The sequence below is a fragment of the Convolutriloba macropyga genome, chromosome 14, assembly GCF_964194025.1.
Source record: "Convolutriloba macropyga chromosome 14, txConMacr16.3, whole genome shotgun sequence".
NCBI classification, from domain to species: Eukaryota; Metazoa; Xenacoelomorpha; order Acoela; family Convolutidae; genus Convolutriloba; species Convolutriloba macropyga.
This window is the reverse complement of record NC_134481.1, coordinates 48,427,620-48,445,232: the sequence shown is the minus strand read 5'-3', so window position 1 is coordinate 48,445,232 and position 17,613 is coordinate 48,427,620. Positions and strand designations below refer to the sequence as shown.

The following is a 17,613-nucleotide window of genomic DNA, read 5'->3' as shown; positions in this document are numbered from 1 at the left end:
AATACAAGTTTTATAAAAAAAATCGCAAATTATTGATAAACATTTGGGAAAATAATGCATTGTTTTTATAATTCATTGTAAATTAATGACAATTTTTGAAATGATTTATATTTATTGTAATGGTTGTATTGATTTATAAATCATTTATAATTCTTTAGTTAATTTACAACTCAATTACAACTTTTGCATTGAGTTGTAAATTGAGTTATAAAATAATATAATAATTGCAATGGGTTTTATAAATCAATACATTTATTTGGCTGTATTTTATAAATCATTTCAAAAATTGTTAATAAATTATAAAGAATTGTAAAAACAATGCATTATTTTCACAAATGTTTATAAATAATTTGCCACCCGAATGCATGTAAAGTTGAAATGAAATCAAGATAAATCAATAAAAGAAATCAATTAACATATTGTGACGTGACTTTTTGAGCACAAATATGGGGGTTTGTGACTTTTTGAGCTCACATATGGGGATATAACATATTTGCACCCCCAAAAATACAAAAATCAGTGAAAAAATGCGAGTAAAACGATAAAAACTAAAAACCATATCAGCTGCACGCGAGTAAAATTTACAAAAAACAATTTAGAGAAAACTAAAAATTATCTTTATCTATAAACTATAAACTATAAATTATCTTCCAGAGAAATCGTTTTAAAATAAAATATATTGATCGAAAATAGAGCTATATTAAAAAAAATCTTTATTCAAACTAATCGAAAATTTCCATATGAAAACATAAATTTTGTCGTAGGAAAGCTTTAGCAAAAATTCTTTTTGTTTTGAACTCCACATACAAAGGTGATACTCTATAACAAGTTTGGTTCACTTTGGACAACTCTAAGACCTAATCAAAAGGACCTATTTTTAAAATTCCTTTTTCGAGAAACTCAAAACGTTCCGTATGAAAAACTAACTTTTTTCCTAGTCAAGCTATACCAAAAAATACTTTTTTCCTATGCTCTTACTACACAGGGGATACTCCATACCAAGTTTGGTTCGATTTGTACAACTCTATGACCTAATCAAAAAGACCTATTTTTAAAATTCAGTAGGATCAGCGTGATCAGTAGGATCACCATAATCAGTAGGATCAGAATGATCAGTAGGATCAGTATGACCAGCATAATCGGTAGGATCAGCATGATCAGCATGATCAGTAGGATCAACATGATCAGTAGGATCAGTAGGCTCAGCATGATCAGTAGGATCAGCATGATCAGTAGGATGAGCATGATCAGTAGGATAAGCATGATGAGTAGGATCAGCATGATCAGTAATCAGCATGATCAGTAGGATCAGCATGATCAGCATGATCAGTAGGACCAATATTATCAGTATGATCAGCATGATCATCATGATCAGTATTTTAAGAAATTTGTAAATTTTTATAAATTATGGATTTTTTTCAAAAAATAATTAAAGGTTTTCAAATGGCTTCAGATACAAGTGAAATGCAAAAGACCTTCGCGTGAGCTAAAGAAAACTTGTAGAAAACACTGAAAATCGTTCGTTGAAAAATTTATAAATTTTTATAAATTTTGTATTATAATCTACCAATTTATAAATCTTTATAAATTATCCATTATTCTCAAAAAACTTATAAATATTTATAAATTTTCTATTATTTTTCGACTGGGGGGGCAATAATCAAATAAACAATAATGTCGTCCAACAAGAATGGAAATCAAATTGGGTTCCAAATCAAGAAAGATTGCAGATTGAGCACCTTAAGCAACTGGTTTTTTGACAACATTTTTTAGCTGTTTAAACCTAAAAACTGGTGTGGATTGCATCCTTTTATAAGTTTCTTAGTATTTCCTCCTTGTGATCCGTTTAAATCGACTTTTTAAAAATTTTTGAGAAATAGACAGTTTTGTTGATTTTTGAAAATAAGACCTGCTCAATGTTCAACGAAAGTACTTCGAAAATCAGTCGAGGGTTTGAATTTAATCTTATCGGTACAAACTAAACATGATAAATTCATTCGCAAATGTTTAATTTTTTCAAAATTTTTTATTACAAAACCGACGTGGTAAAATAAAAAAAGTCCGATCACATATAGACCAAAATTTGGATTATAAAACAAATGTCACAACAATATTTTCAATTGCATGACGTTTAACTCAGTTTTTGGTCAATTTACCAATTTGACAAAGAAAAAAAACCACTTGTTCTCTTCACAGATTCGGTTATCTGGAATTGAAATACCGTTTGCATCTGTTTCATTACCATATTGAAATATCGTATTAAAATATTAGCTTTTAACCTCCGCAATTCCTCGAATGACAACGATTGAAGCAGATTGAATTAGTCTGTTGAATGCCACAAAATGGCCTTCAGGCATGCAACATGTTGTCGGCAAAACTACAACCCATCAATTTTTTTCTTAAGGGTTCAACGAAAGTAACCGAGGGATTCCGTAGAAAGGGACAAAAATGATATTCCCAACTCATGAAAATTAGTTACAAGCCAAGTTTATGCTCTGCCACTGCTGCTTAACATTGAACATTAACTTTGAACATTATTTCAGAAAGAGCCTTCAAAGCTGCATTTGAAATTAATTTTAATTGCAAGATTGAAGTGACTGTCACGTTGAAAGCAGCTGACTCAACGCATGTACGCCACTTATCAATTTTAAATTCCGGTTTTAATTCCTGATTGGAAAGATGCTTATGAAAACAATATCAATGAACAAACTGAAAGCAAACAGCAGATTAGTTTTCACAGACAACATTCACAGACATCTTTCTCATCACAATCCGCGTACTATTTTATAACAATGACAAAACTCGACATAATAAAAAAGCAAAAGAACTTTTAAGTTACACCCCTGACATTATCAACATGGCATGCAAAAACGGGATATGGGACCCAGCTAAAGTCAATTTGAGTGTCCGATTTGCGCAAACACCGAGAAATGCTTAAAAAATCCCAAGAAGAGGCGTGCGACCATAGCCAGCTCTGATCACTCTGACTTGACTCGCGCACAGAGGATACTAGCCAATCTAGGCTGAAATCGAATCTGATCAGGCCAGCTTGAGTTGCGCACCTGAGATATCAGATCCAAGTGTACTCGCATTGGGCTGACCCACCTACTTTAGTCGCGCAAGGGAGGTGCCAGACTAACTTGGGTCGCGCATTTGTGTGGCCAGAAGCAACTGGCTCGTGAACTAAGGGTACTCCGATAGACACTTTTAATGTTTGAAGTAACAATAATCATTGGTAGAATGTTTTGTTTTAAGCACAATTGACGTCATCTTATGCATACGGATTTTGAGTTAGTCATTAAAAAGTATTAATTCCAAAAAAGAGAATTCCTCAACTGAACAGCAATTACAAAAATTTAGTCTTTGGTGGGGTATTTGATGTTCATCAAATACAATTGGGAGTTGCTGTTCCAAAACAGTTCCCTTAGGGGTTAATTAACTTTTCTTCTTTTGAAGGGACTGGCCCTTTTCTGGATGGACCTCTCAGTTCTATGGAGAGTTCTCCCAGACTCTGGAATGGGGTGAGGGGTCAGACCAGACCGCGTAGAATGTGGAAAAAGGTGTGTTCAGATTATCCTGATCATATAACAAAATTGTCCGGACTCTAGACCACCCTATGATCTGAGATCTGATCAAACTATGGAGAAACTCGGCGGGGCTCTGATCAGGCTTTCCAGACCATATTTTGTCCGGCCAGACTCTGTCGAAGGATCCTGGTTAGCCCCAGTATGCGACCCTAGTTAGTCTGATCAGAGCTGCCTTGGGTCACTCTCCTCATCCCGTGTTGTTTTTGACCCCACTCATTCTCACCAATAATCCGACTCCTAAAATTTGATTAAGCGAAACTATAAATGTGTCCAGTTAAATATAACAAAAGAAAAAAAATCAAGTCCAGATAGTTTTACTAGCACGCCAAAACCTCTCTCTCTCTCTCTCTCTCTCTCTCTCTCTCTCTCTCTCTCTGTCTCACTGTTTGTGCGTGTGTTTCTCTGTGTTTGTATGTGAGTGTGTGTGTTTGTTTGTATGATGTAAATTTGACAAAAAATCATTATGGTGTTAACTATAGGATAAAACTATGGCTCAGTAGAAACGAGTGCTGTCTGATGCTTACATTAACTGCGCTATAAATCGACCAAAAACCTAGTTAAAAAAACACGAAGCTCAAAACTCAAATATGTTTTTGAAAACAAATGTTTTCAAACGTCATAACAGACTAAAATATCAGTAAAATGCAATGAAATATATGACAGCAACTAAGAAAACCAATTGGGTCTTTTGATAATGAGAGTAAGTCAGGACCTCACTAAGTAACAACAAATACATACAATTCAAACAATTTTACGACATCACACTGGTCATGGCACAAAAACAATGAGATGTTTCCTGCAAGAACTTTAAATCTTTACATTATACTCAATTCAACATCAACGACTCTACTTTATAAAAGGACTACATAGACATGAAAACAAAAAGAAACCCAAAATTTTGATTAAAATAGAAATCTCAAAAACTCTTATGAAATTAAATAGTCAAAGCAATCAGTCACAACGCATAACCAAGCGCAAACAACAGTTTTAATCAGCAAAATTAGTTGAGACTTTTAGTGAGAGTGAGTTGCATGGCGACAGTTGAGACACAAAATGAAACAAAAAGGCGACAGTTGAGAGAAACCTTTTTTTTTTAAAATTTAGTTTAAGAGTCATTAAAACAAACAGCTATGATTTGAAATTTTTAACCAAGTCTTGAGTTATACGTCCTGGAGAGAAAATTGAGAACTGTCGTTATCAGGTATATAGCGTACAGTAACAAAAGGAAAGACAAATATAGGCAAAAACAAGAAAAACACAAAAATTTGAGAGATAAGTGTGTCTCAGCTCAAAAAGCATAAACTGTTCAACAAAAACAGTTAACAAATTCAAATAAGCCTTTTTTCATCGCTGTGAATTTTCCATACTATGCTTTTGTTTCAGTTGGTCTGGTCAAAATGCGAAAATTTGACAAGGAAACAAGATGAACTTACAAATAATGCAATTACGCTCAAAGTATAGAAAAAGAAAAGGCGTAGTATCAAAACAGAGATACCATTAGTTGAATATAAAACTGTTACCAAGATTATTTATAACTCACAGGAAATTGGTTTCGGCCTGGTTTTTACTAAGACTGCGCTCGAAGTCGAGAGATACAGGAGAAAATAGTGGCAACGTTCAAAAAATCACCAATTTTTTCTTAAAACAACTATATTCAAAGTCATTACAGACATTAAATAACAACTGAAAGAGTTGTTTTGATTCATTATGCATCCATACTGGATCTTTGAATGGGGACATTAAGTCATTGGCTACAAAAACAACAAATGAAAGCAAAACTCAAGAAGTTACTAAAGTTTTTACGAAAACAACATGTCAGAGTTATAAAAGTCATGAGCTAACCTTTGAAATCATATGATCTCGTTGGTCCTCTTTTATTGTTAATATTAGTTGTCATTAATATAGCACCGATTTAAAAAATTCTTGTTAGTAATTTGCATAAAAATCCTTTACATAGCGGAAAAATGTTGAAAAAAAAGGTCGCGTTCCAAAAAAAAAACTAAAAACTTTTTAATCGTAAGGATCCATGTTGAGCTCAAGATCCACCCAGATTTTGATTCGCCTCCAAAAAAAACATGCAATTAGTCAAACGGTTGCGCAGTAGTTCAATTTTAAAACAAATTTTTTCAGTTTGTCAAAAAAAATGCCTTTTGTATAATTATCGAGTTTAATTTTGCAAAAACTGGCAAAACATTAATTCCAGAAGACTCCTAAAGCCAGCGGGAGTACCACCGACTCCTTTTTGAGCTTGAGAAGAATATGACAGCAGTTTTAAGCTGTCTATTTCCAGCAAATTTAAAGCACGTGGGCTAAGAAAATAGCAGATATGGTCTCATTTTTGACGAAAAAAGTTTAAGACGAATTTTGAAAAATTTAGCATTAATTCCAGTCAAAAATCGAACAGTTCAGCAACCTTCCTCAATCTTTAGACATCAAATCAATAATACTAGAGATAACAATTTTAACAAATTCTAGCAGCATTGACAAAAATTTGATCAAAAAATACCGAAAATCTGAATAAAAACAGCTGAATTACGTCTATTATTCACTAACTTTAAGCCTCGATAACTCCCTATAAAAAATTAAATTGAAAAAATCTTTGATCTTCATTATTGTACGCTGGGGGGGCTTTCTAATGATACCACTCACAACTCTCTGTAATTATTATATCGATCGGCCAAAATTGTCTGAACAAAAAATACCAGTTGAGTATATAGTTCCTTCCCCACTAAAGTGGGGCGGAACAATGAGTTGAGATTATGTGGTAGTCCTTGGAAGGCGTATTCGGAGGAGTCCTGCTCGGAGGAATCAATGGCCCAGCTCCTAAGCCTGAGACTCTCTCGAATAGTCTTGAAGTCCACAGAGCTTACATTATACAATCATTTCGACACATCGTAAAAAAAGTTATCTTGCTCTCAAATTTTTTAAACCTTCTTGTGATTATTGCTCGCTATACTTTTCCGAATAAAACTTTTACGTTCTACATTACCAGCCAAGCTCAGATATTATTGACACCTAGAGCTATATATATCTGATTATGTATGAGGTGAAATTATTGCTGAAGTCGAATATTTTCGCCCAATTTTGGTGGATTATATTTTTTGGCTTAGGTCACATTCGGCAGTGGGGTGTGCAATTTATTGATCACAATCCATCCCATGTTTTTTCTTTCTCCTATACTACAAATAGTAATAGTTCTCGTTATTACTGTTGTTGTTATTGTTGTTTGGTTGTTTGTATCTTTTGCTGAATGTTTAAATGGCGTCCTTAGTTGTCTGAAATTTAATCCCAAAATTACTCCTTTTTCTTCTTCGTCTTGTTCTTTCCCTCTTTCATTCCCTCTCTTCTGTACTGAAAGGGGAAGACCATTTGCATGTAAGTCTAAATCCATAAGAGGTGACGTACAATTAAAAGAAAGCTCTCTCCGAGTATTTATCTTTGGAATGCGTAAGTCCTTTTCATTTAATTTGTCATTATTTTTCAACTCTTTTTCACACAACCCCCCTTCCCCCCAGTGTACCCCATTGCACATACGTCACTACTTTTAACCTTGAGCCGTAAAATGTATTACGCTTTTAGATTTAAAACTTTTCAGATCTCAAACTTTTTCCGACTAGATATAACTTTCTGGAATCATCACTTTTTTACATGTGATTACATATGACATAATTGTTGGGAAAAGTGAGATTGGAAAAATGTTCAAACTTAGACTTTTTCAAGCTATTAATTCAGCGGACATTATCACCCCAGTTAGGTTGAGCTAGATTTTTTATTTCTGATATAATTCTTTTCATTTTTTTAATATTCTTAATTTTAAAAAACGAACTTTTTTTGTTCCGAGTGTAATATGATTTAACTAGCGTCTCTTAACAAATGTATCGCACAGCGAACATCACAGATTTCGGACCTTTTGAGGTTCTTGCTGGAAGTTTCTTTTTCAACCTTTCAAAGCTCTAAACGGTAAGATTTATGTGCGTTTATTCTTCGTTATTTAATTGCATCTTCTTAAATATCATTACAAATTTTTATATTCTATTTGTTTCAGCCCGTTTCAGGTTCAAATGTTTGAATTTCCCCTTTTGAATTTTTTAATCATTAGGTATTGAAACTTTTTTGATTAAATTCTTGTCTCAATTTGGTAAACTTTAACAGAAAACTCATTTCTTAAACATTTGATTTAATATTCCCTTTCAAAGAAGTGATGAATGTTTCCCATCAACATTTTACGTCTTTTATCAGAATTTTAAAGGCTCAAACAAATTCCATTACTTCAAAAAAGAAACTGAAAAGAATATCCGATCAATTTAATTTTCCAATGTCAAAATGACTATCACCTCTGCTGAAGAACAACCTATTGTAATCCAATGGGATTAACTTTTAGCAGCTCATTGAAAAAAGATAAAAAACTGCTCATCATGAGTGAAATCACTTTCAGAAATATCTTTTTAAAAATGTAACTAAAATTCTTAGCATGTTTATTTCTTTCTGTTCACTTTATCAAGTAGAGTTCAAGGATGCAAGAAAGCCAAAGAGATTTTGTGTTTCTATGTGGTCTCTTTGTGTTTCGTTGTTTTATCTGATTTACCAATCACTTTTAGTTATGTGATATGAACACTCGGATCTTTTCCGTTTGTGTCCCCCACCTCAGCTTGCATGTTATTTGCAACTCCCAGACGTACGTGCCATATTTTTACATAATGATTTACTATATAATGGAACGTGCTCTGTAGTTGCGGGGAGCATAAAGTACTTGGGGGCACAAACGGAAAAGATCCAAAAACTCTTTAGTAAAACACAAATTCAAGATCCCCAATCATTAGAAAAACAAGCCCGAAGTTTTGATCTCTCTGGCTTTCCAAGATTTTCTGTAAGTAATTGTGTTCTTAAAAAACCGTTTTCTAGCTTATCGGCCGCATTAACTGAATTGTGCTCTCTAGATATCTCCATACAAAAGTATTGATTGATCATTTCATTTTATTAAGAAAGAGATGACAAAATGATGTCGAATTTGAGGGCTTATTGCTCTCATACAAGATTTTGTCCCTCATTCGGTAATGTGCGTTTCACCTAATTATCTAGTACTTATTTCATGAAATATTGTTTTCTCCAGATAAAGAGGTAACCAATTTTTGAAATTTGTTTTCACCTTTCTGCTAACATTATTGAACATATGCTAATTGCTTATGTGCTAATATGCTATATGCTAATATGAAAATTGGTAATGTGTACAATACAATGCCGTTTTATACAATTTTTAGCATTTCTGGACGGTTGAACACTATATAGAAACGCCAACTATTGATCCGCTTTGTTTTGCAATCGTTTGAATTATCAAAGAAATAAGAAACATGGAACATTAATGAAAACAAACATGATTAACTTGAAAGTTATTAATAGGCTGTAAATTGGAATTCTGTCAAAATGATGCTTTAGTCCTCAAAATTTACGAAGGAAACTTTAAATTTTTTGTGCCGATTTATCTGCGAGTGGTTTCGAGACTTTGCTGGCTATTAAGGCTATTAGATTTTTAAATCTTTTTTGGGAGACAACTTTAAAACGTTTTAACTCTAGTTTTTCTTAGTCCAAGTTCTTTTTATTCGGAAATATCTAATTAGGAACAGTGTATAGATTAACCGATCCTCAATATACTGAAACTAAACATGATGCGATAAGTGAATTTTAGAGAAAAAATAATAGCGAGAGTTTGTTTAAGCAATCTAATTTCTCTGCAAAAAACTCTTTTTGTGTATTGATGATACATCAGGGCAGTCGTGGACAGCGGAACCTCTTTTTAAAAACAACCTTGCTTGAACTATTCCTTGAAAACAGTTCCCCATTTATTTTTTCAACAGTATAACAAAAAGAAAGGATAACAATTACTCCTTATGGCCAAAATTGTTCTGATTAAGAAAAAAACTGTTTTGTCGGTTCTTCAACTTCAAACAAAGTTTGAAATTAAACAATCAATTTTTTGTTGTGTTCTAAATTTTTTTTTTGCTCTATAAAAATTTTGCTCTAAAAAAAATTTGCTCACAGTAATATGTGAGCAGTGACCTCTTTTTTTGTCAATTTGTATATAGTTAGTACATTTTTCATTCTATCACTTCGAGATTTTTTTGACAATTATTTTTCCAGGGGAAAAATTTACACTCTATAAAAAGTTTGCATCCAGAATGTGAGCACCCCATAAATCTCCACGCAAGACTGCTTCGCGATCTTTTGGGAAAAAACTGATCAAAGGTGTTTATGTTTGAAATCTGTTTGTTATTAGATAGGATTTGTTCGTTTGTATAAAAAATATAAACGTTTCATCTAATTGTCCCATTTTGCATTTAATGGACGCGATTATTTGTTTTCACTAGGGAAAGAAATTATCAATATGTTGAAAATTGTGTTTCCGAGCTCATAGCTTTTTTGGAAACTTATGATGTTCTTGCTTAAAAATTTTTGCTCGATTGTCAACTGCCAACTGCATTATAAAACAAGACTACAACAGAATTTTTTTTCAGTAAAAAGATAGATAAACTTTTTTATCAATTCAATCGAAAAGGTGTGACAAGTTGAAATATTGCAGACCAAGTACAAAGCTAGAAAAAATACTATTCTATAATAGTTCTATAAAATACTATTCTAAAAATTCTATAATAGTTTCCTCAGTAAGCTCCAAATGATATCTTAAAAGACCATTAAAGTTATTGCGAAAACGTTCCAGCAGAATCCTCAAGACGATAAACTGACGCTGTAAACTTTTGCCGTAAAGAAAAAAATCAACAAAAACAGTGCTTTTGTCTCATGCTGATCCTATTTCAGCAGGCTTGAACTATTTTCATATTTGCAAAGTGAATGGTAATCATGGAAGATATTGCAAGATAACCGTTCTTCTTTCTGTAAGATTTCCATTAACTTGGCAAATAACCAAATAAATGGCACCTGCTCGTAAGGGATCAGCATAAGGTGAGAGCGCGGATTCTGATCACCTTGTTTTTTTGTTTTGCCAATGATTTACATCCTTTGCATCTGTTGCTTTGTGAAAATAGTCGAATGTGAAATATTGCAAACAATGATATTATCTAATAAAAAAATGAATTTTGATCAAGGAAAGCTAAAAAACAAAAGAAGGTCTCAAAGTTTTTGTATTTGTGGTTTGTATTGCTCATTAGTACTGTAGTAATTGCTGCAGCGCTAACTCAGCTTGAGTCGTTCCCTAATAAATTGCAGATATCCAGTATAATATTTTCTAAACATCTCTTAAAAAAATGCAATACCCATATCTCTGGAAATTAGATAATGCGTCTTTAGCAAAGAGAGCAAACCTCGGCCGAAACGAATTCACAAAAACCTTGGAAGAAGACCATTGTTGTAAATATCTTGCATGATAAAAAATCTGGTCCCGACTACGGTTGTGAAGTAGGGAAACTGTTCAGTTGTTCTTTTTTAAATGAAAATAGATATCACAATAATCAATTCGGCAGCAAGCAGATCTTAATGTTAACTCAATTGTTTGGGTTAACATGGTCGTATAGCAGCAGTATGACTTCTTTAATAAAAAGAACTCAGAATACGTTTTTACTGTGTAAATTGTTGTTGTTGTTTTTCATAATTTTCCTGACTTGGTGAAGCAGTATTATGTGCAATCGAACATCTCTATAGTTGTAAAATAGTAGAGGATATAGTGCTTGCACTGCTTTTACTGGCTGGAAGTTACAAGTATATCAAATAGATTACTTCTCAAGTTTAAGTCCCAGACGGTAGCAAGTATGTCCAGACCGTCCCAAACAGAAACTGCCTATGTCCAGACGGTCCCAAACAAAAATTGCTTGACTTTGGTGACCAAACTTTCGTGCGTTCACCAGACTTTTGTGCGATCATGATCAGACTTTGGAGCGCTCGCCAGATTTTCGTGCGTTCATGTTCAGATTTTCGAGCGTTCATGATCAGACTTTCGTGCGTTCACCAGATTTTCGAGCGTTCGTGTTCAGACTTTCGTGCGTTCATGGTCAGACTTTAGTGCGCTCGCCAGGATTTCGTGCGTTTTTCGATGTTTCCAGACTATGAAATTTTGAACGCACGCGTCCCCGTCGTGCGTTCATCTTTGGTCTGGACATACTTGCTTCTGTCTGGGACCTCAACCTGGGTTAGCCGTTAGAATTTTGCGAAGCTAAATCATGATTTTGTTGTTCATTCAACTTTTAGTTTCAACTGTTTTGAATGAATTGATCAAAATATTCCATATTCTCCGCGACCTTTCCCTGTGAGATTTTGATGCGTGGGCTGTTTAATCGATGCATTTGTTCCCATTTATCTGCTTGTGGTTTTAAGTCTCCGCTGTGTTATTAAGGCTAGTTGCTTTCTAATCTTCTTCAGACACGATTTTAATTCGTTTTATCTCTCCAGTTCACTTGATCGACGGTGTTTCTAGCCGAAAAAGGAATGTGGCGTGGTGCATAATTTATTAACCGATGTTCTTTTGACCGCACTAAATGAAATTAGTGCGGTAAAAAATGAGTAAAAGTTAGCGGAGATGTCCTTAATAATTACATTTTTCTGTAAAAGGTCCTTTAATAGGGTAAGAAAACGTTTTTCAGTTTGAATTTCTTGGACAAACAACAGTGACAATACTTCGACACAAAATCTCATGTATCGTTGTTATTGTTATTCATGGTGAAAAAGGTATACGTTAATAATGGAGAAATATAACAAAACAGCATAAATTTTATCACTTCTTTTGACGAATAATCATTGTCTAAAAATTTGAGAATTCAGTAACCAAAAGGCCTCATGACTCGAATTTAATTACTAATCAATGAGACCCGAATCAGAGAAATTATTGTTCTTGTGAGAAGTGACATGGTCACATGACGTATAGTTGCAAAACTGAAAACTGTCTACTTAATCCAATATTACTATAGAGAGTGAAATTTCTGAGATTAATAAGAATTTAGTTTTTTCCACTTCAGTCTAAGTGGCATGGTATTAACTATAGCGGTTAGTAACCATGGATAAGGAATTCACAAAAACCTTGGAAGAAGACCATTGTTGTAAATATCTTGCATGATAAAAAATCTGGTCCCGACTACGGTTGTGAAGAAGGGAAACTGTTCAGTTGTTCTTTTTTTAAATGAAAATAGATATCACAATAATCAATTCGGCAGCAAGCAGACCTTAATGTTAACTCAATTGTTTGGGTTAACATGGTCGTATAGCAGCAGTATGACTTCTTTAATAAAAAGAACTCAGAATACGTTTTTACTGTGTAAATTGTTGTTTTTTTTCATAATTTTCCCGACTCGGTGAAACAATATGTGCAACCAAACATCTCTATAGTTGTAAAATAGTAGAGGATATAGTGCTTGCAATGCTTTTACTGGCAGGAAGTTACAAGTATATCAAATAGATTACTTCTCAAGTTTAAGTCCCAGACGGTAGCAAATATGTCCAGACCGTCCCAAACAGAAAGTGCCTGACTTTTCTGACCAGACTTTCGTGCGTTCAACAGACTTTTGTGCGTTCATGATCAGCTTTCATGCGTTCACCAGACTTTCGTACATTCATGTTCAGACCTTCGTGCGTTTTTCGATGTTTCCAGACTATGTAATTTTGAACGGACGCCTCCCCCTCGTGCGTTCATCTTTGGTCTGGACATACTTGCTTCTGTCTGGGACCTCAACTTGGGTTAGCCAATAGAATTTTGCAAAGCTAAATCATGATTTTGTTGTTCATTCAACTTTTACTTTCAACTGTTTTGAATGAATTGATCAAAATATTCCATATTCTCCGCGACCTTTCCCTGTGAGATTTTGATGCGTGGGCTGTTTAATCGATGCATTTGTTCCCATTTATCTGCTTGTGGTTTTAAGTCTCCGCTGTGTTATTAAGGCTAGTTGCTTTCTAATCTTCTTCAGACACGATTTTAAATCGTTTTATCTCTCCAGTTCACTTGATCGACGGTGTTTCTAGACGAAAAAGGAATGTGGCGTGGTGCATAATTTATTAACCGATGTTCTTTTGACCGCACTAAATGAAATTAGTGCGGTAAAAAATGAGTAAAAGTTAGCGGAGATGTCCTTAATAATTACATTTTTCTGTAAAAGGTCCTTTAATAGGGCAAGAAAATGTTTTTCAGTTTGAATTTCGTGGACAAACAACAGTGACAATACTTCGACACAAAATCTCATGTATCGTTGTTATTGTTATTCATGGTGAAAAAGGTATACGTTAATAATGGAGAAATATAACAAAACAGCATAAATTTTATCACTTCTTTTGACGAATAATCATTGTCTAAAAATTTGAGAATTCAGTAACCAAAAGGCCTCATGACTCGAATTTAATTACTAATCAATGAGACCCGAATCAGAGAAATTATTGTTCTTGTGAGAAGTGACATGGTCACATGACGTATAGTTGCAAAACTGAAAACTGTCTACTTAATCCAATATTACTATAGAGAGTGAAATTTCTGAAATTGATAAGAATTTAGTTTTTTCCACTTCAGTCTAAGTGGCATGGTATTAACTATAGCGGTTAGTAACCATGGATAACAGTGAGGCTGTAGAAAAAGATGAAGAAGGGTGTTGACAAGAGTGGCGAAATCTTGTCGCTCCCCGGGTTGCTCAGCATACACAATTCCTAGTAGTCATGCTAGGTCATATATGATTCCTAGTATTCATACAAGGTCATATATGATTTGTATGATTTCCTAGAAGTCATACAAGGATCATATATGATTTCGTAGAAATCATACAGGGATCATACAAAAAAAATTCAAAGCCTAAAAACTGTATATCTTTCACTTTCTTTTGATGTTGAAAAAATTTTCTGGAAATCGTACAAGGTCATATATGACACATAAAGCATTGATTGGTTCCACAAATTCCCGTATAATGTAGTCAGAGGACATAATAAGTTATTATATCGCATTTGCATTCCAGATTTGATTTTTTGTGAGGGCGAAAAGAGTAATTTTCTAACTTAAATATATTCCGAAAATGAAATTTAGATTATCTTCAAAATTTTTTCCAATTTTTTTATAAACAACAATTTATAGGTATAAGCTGGCTTCAGAAAATATCAGAACATTATTTATCTACTTGAACTTGCTCTTTAATTGCGTGCCCAACTTTGCAAATGATATTGTACGTTTGGGTCTTTTGGCGGATCACAAAGTGATGCCGGGAAATGACATAAGTGAGTCCTTGCCGAATGAAATTATTAAAAGTCATAAATGATTAAAAATTTATTAAAAATAGATGCATGATTCTTGGTAGTCATACAAGGATCATATATGATTTCTTTGTCGTCATACAAGGTTCATATATGATTTCCTAGTAGTCATATATGATATCTTAGTAGTCATACAAGGATCGTACTAGGAAATACGTTATGATTTGTATAATACCATATACGATCCTTTCATGACTACTAAGAAGTGGTGACCCGGGTCTTTTTTTCAAGTCTCTTGCCAAAATTTGTTACGAATAACTATAATTTTGTGGCTATTTTGAACTAAGTGCGCTGACAGTAACAAATATCCGCTTAGGTTTTCAGTGTTACTGGGACTTCCGGGTTATTCTGGACAATTAATGATTGTGGTTCACTAAAGCGCTATTAATATAAGTTTGTCTAAAATGTAGGCTCCTGAAACCAAATTTAGAAAATGATTGTTTAGAGCTCAGTGAAGGGAATAATTCTCTGAGCTTTGCTCAGTTGAAAAGCTCCTGCAGACAAAAATATTTTCTTAATCTAGAGCAGTTTTTGATTATAAACAAATTATTTAAATACTAACGTTTTCTATATTTTGATGCTTTTTAACCGTAATTCAATTAACGCTGACGATAATGAAATTTTCAATTTCAGTTGATGTTCTTTTATTAACGAAATGATTTTAGTCTATTAAGAGTCGTTCCTTAAATTTTATATGGTGTTCAGTATAAAATCGAATATAGTTTGCAAAATGATCAAAGCTTTGGCTGATGCTCTTCTTCAACGAGAAATGAGCTTCCTGAATTGCGAATAGTCTGTTTACATAAAATTATTTTGTTCCGACGAAGAAAAAAATGATTGTTTTTCTTGACCTCTTGAATTAAGTATGAGAAAGTGTTGCAATGATTAATTATTGACTTCAATGTGTCTGCATCGTTATTCTTTAGCAGAATCTTTTTCAACTGTTGGAGCGTAATATATTTATGAAACCAAGTTGATGGACCATTTTATGTTGTATTAGCATTTTATGGTGGACAGAGGGAATTTCGCATCCATTCTACTTTACCAAATTAGGGTGAATACTCTCAAAAAGTAATAGATTTAACGCTATAACTTTTTGAAGATTTTTTAACTTTAAATGTTGCTTTAAATGTTTAATGCTCTTTATCAATTTCTGCTGTAACCTAGAACAGGTAATACCCTGTCTCGTGCACAAATATCTCTTCCTCTCTATTCTTAGATCTACAACTCATTTTTGAAGAAACAGACACTGTTATATTTCGCCACAGACTTTAAAAATTTTTGTTTTGATTGATTAAGTATATTACAACCGCACTCTTTGCAATAGCAACAAAAATTCTTTAAAATTTTGACAGATTGATTATTTCTATTGTTTCCGATGACAATGCGCTGATTTACTGGTGCAAATTTTGTTAATGAATCTCCTTTGGCAAACGGGATTTTTCATAAAAACTAATATTGTCAATAGATAGAAAATATTATCCAGAGAAATTAAAGCAATCCTTCAGCGGCTCAGAACGTTTAAAAAATTAAGCTGAACTTCTTATGATAAGCAATGGGATCCTTACTCGGGCGTCTGCTTAATGACACTTTAAATTTTTGAGCACTTCTCAATTTTTGAAACATATTTTAATCTGAATCGTTATTAAAAAACATTGCTCGTTTTATTGATCTGACCTAAATTTATTTTAAGCAAATAATAAATTGTTTAATAAATAGCCAGGTTTGAAGTTTCTTTGATTTCATACGAGGATCGTATAAGAGTTCATACTGTCCATAATTAATTTCTGAGTACGATCTTTGTATGAAACCAAAGAAATCATGTTTGATCCTTTTATGACTACCAAGAGTTCATATAAACCATATATGACCTAGTATGGTTAATAAAAATTATATATGACTTAGTATGACTACTATGAAGTTTTAATGATGAGCAACCCGGATATCCCTCTTTGTGGATTATGCTTCCACCTGACGTCAATTGCGCGGATACTATTTAAAATTTGGTATCATTTTCGACTGCCCAAACTAAAAGCAATTTCTTTCCGTTTTTTTTTTGAGCATGATTATTGTTTCCAGTCTATAAAAGCACAAAAATGGCTTCCTAATGATGTGAGTGCTAAGTACGGTTTCGATGTGAAATAGGCTTTTGAGAGCGGTTGCAGCGGGAAAAATTCTCTGCAACAAAATACCACGCCCAAAGTTGAGGACTTTTACTGGAATTGAAGGGCACCGCTCATTTTTCACGTGTTTTGTAATTCGGGGACACTTTTAAATTGTTTAAGAAGAGATAAGTGAAATATAGTGGAAAAAGAGTAAATTTATCAGAAATTTGGTACGGTATAGACCTGTAAGGATTAGATAAACAATTCATTTACATCTGCCAACGGACAAACATTCAAACTTAACTCTTTAATGTTAATCCGACAAAAATTCTGATTTCTTTGCTCAGTACTCAAATTTATAAAACTGATTAATTAACTGACCAGACTATTCATAGCCCCTAAATTGTACAAAACGACATAGAAGGAAAATTTTTCATTACATTGGGTAGTTTCTGTTTATGAGTTTTTTATTTTGAAGGTTGACTATTCCAATTGAAACAATTTCAGCTCAGCTACATATATCATGTTACTTAAAAAATTTCTATGTTTTTTTTAGCTTTATGGGTTTTCTGATTTTGATTTGAGAATTTGTCAGACTGAAAATTGATAAATGGACGCGACCATTTAGCTGCCTTATTGATTACTTTATTGATAGTTTCCTGTACAGAATTATATTGCAGCAAATTGTTTTTAATAAA

General features: G+C 33.3%; 1 protein-coding gene across 1 annotated transcript in view; it reads left to right on the top strand.

The window, feature by feature from the left end:
• Window positions 1-17,613, top strand: part of LOC142352981 (uncharacterized) — a 68,129-nt gene that overhangs the window by 4,743 nt on the left and 45,773 nt on the right. The window lies entirely within an intron of this gene.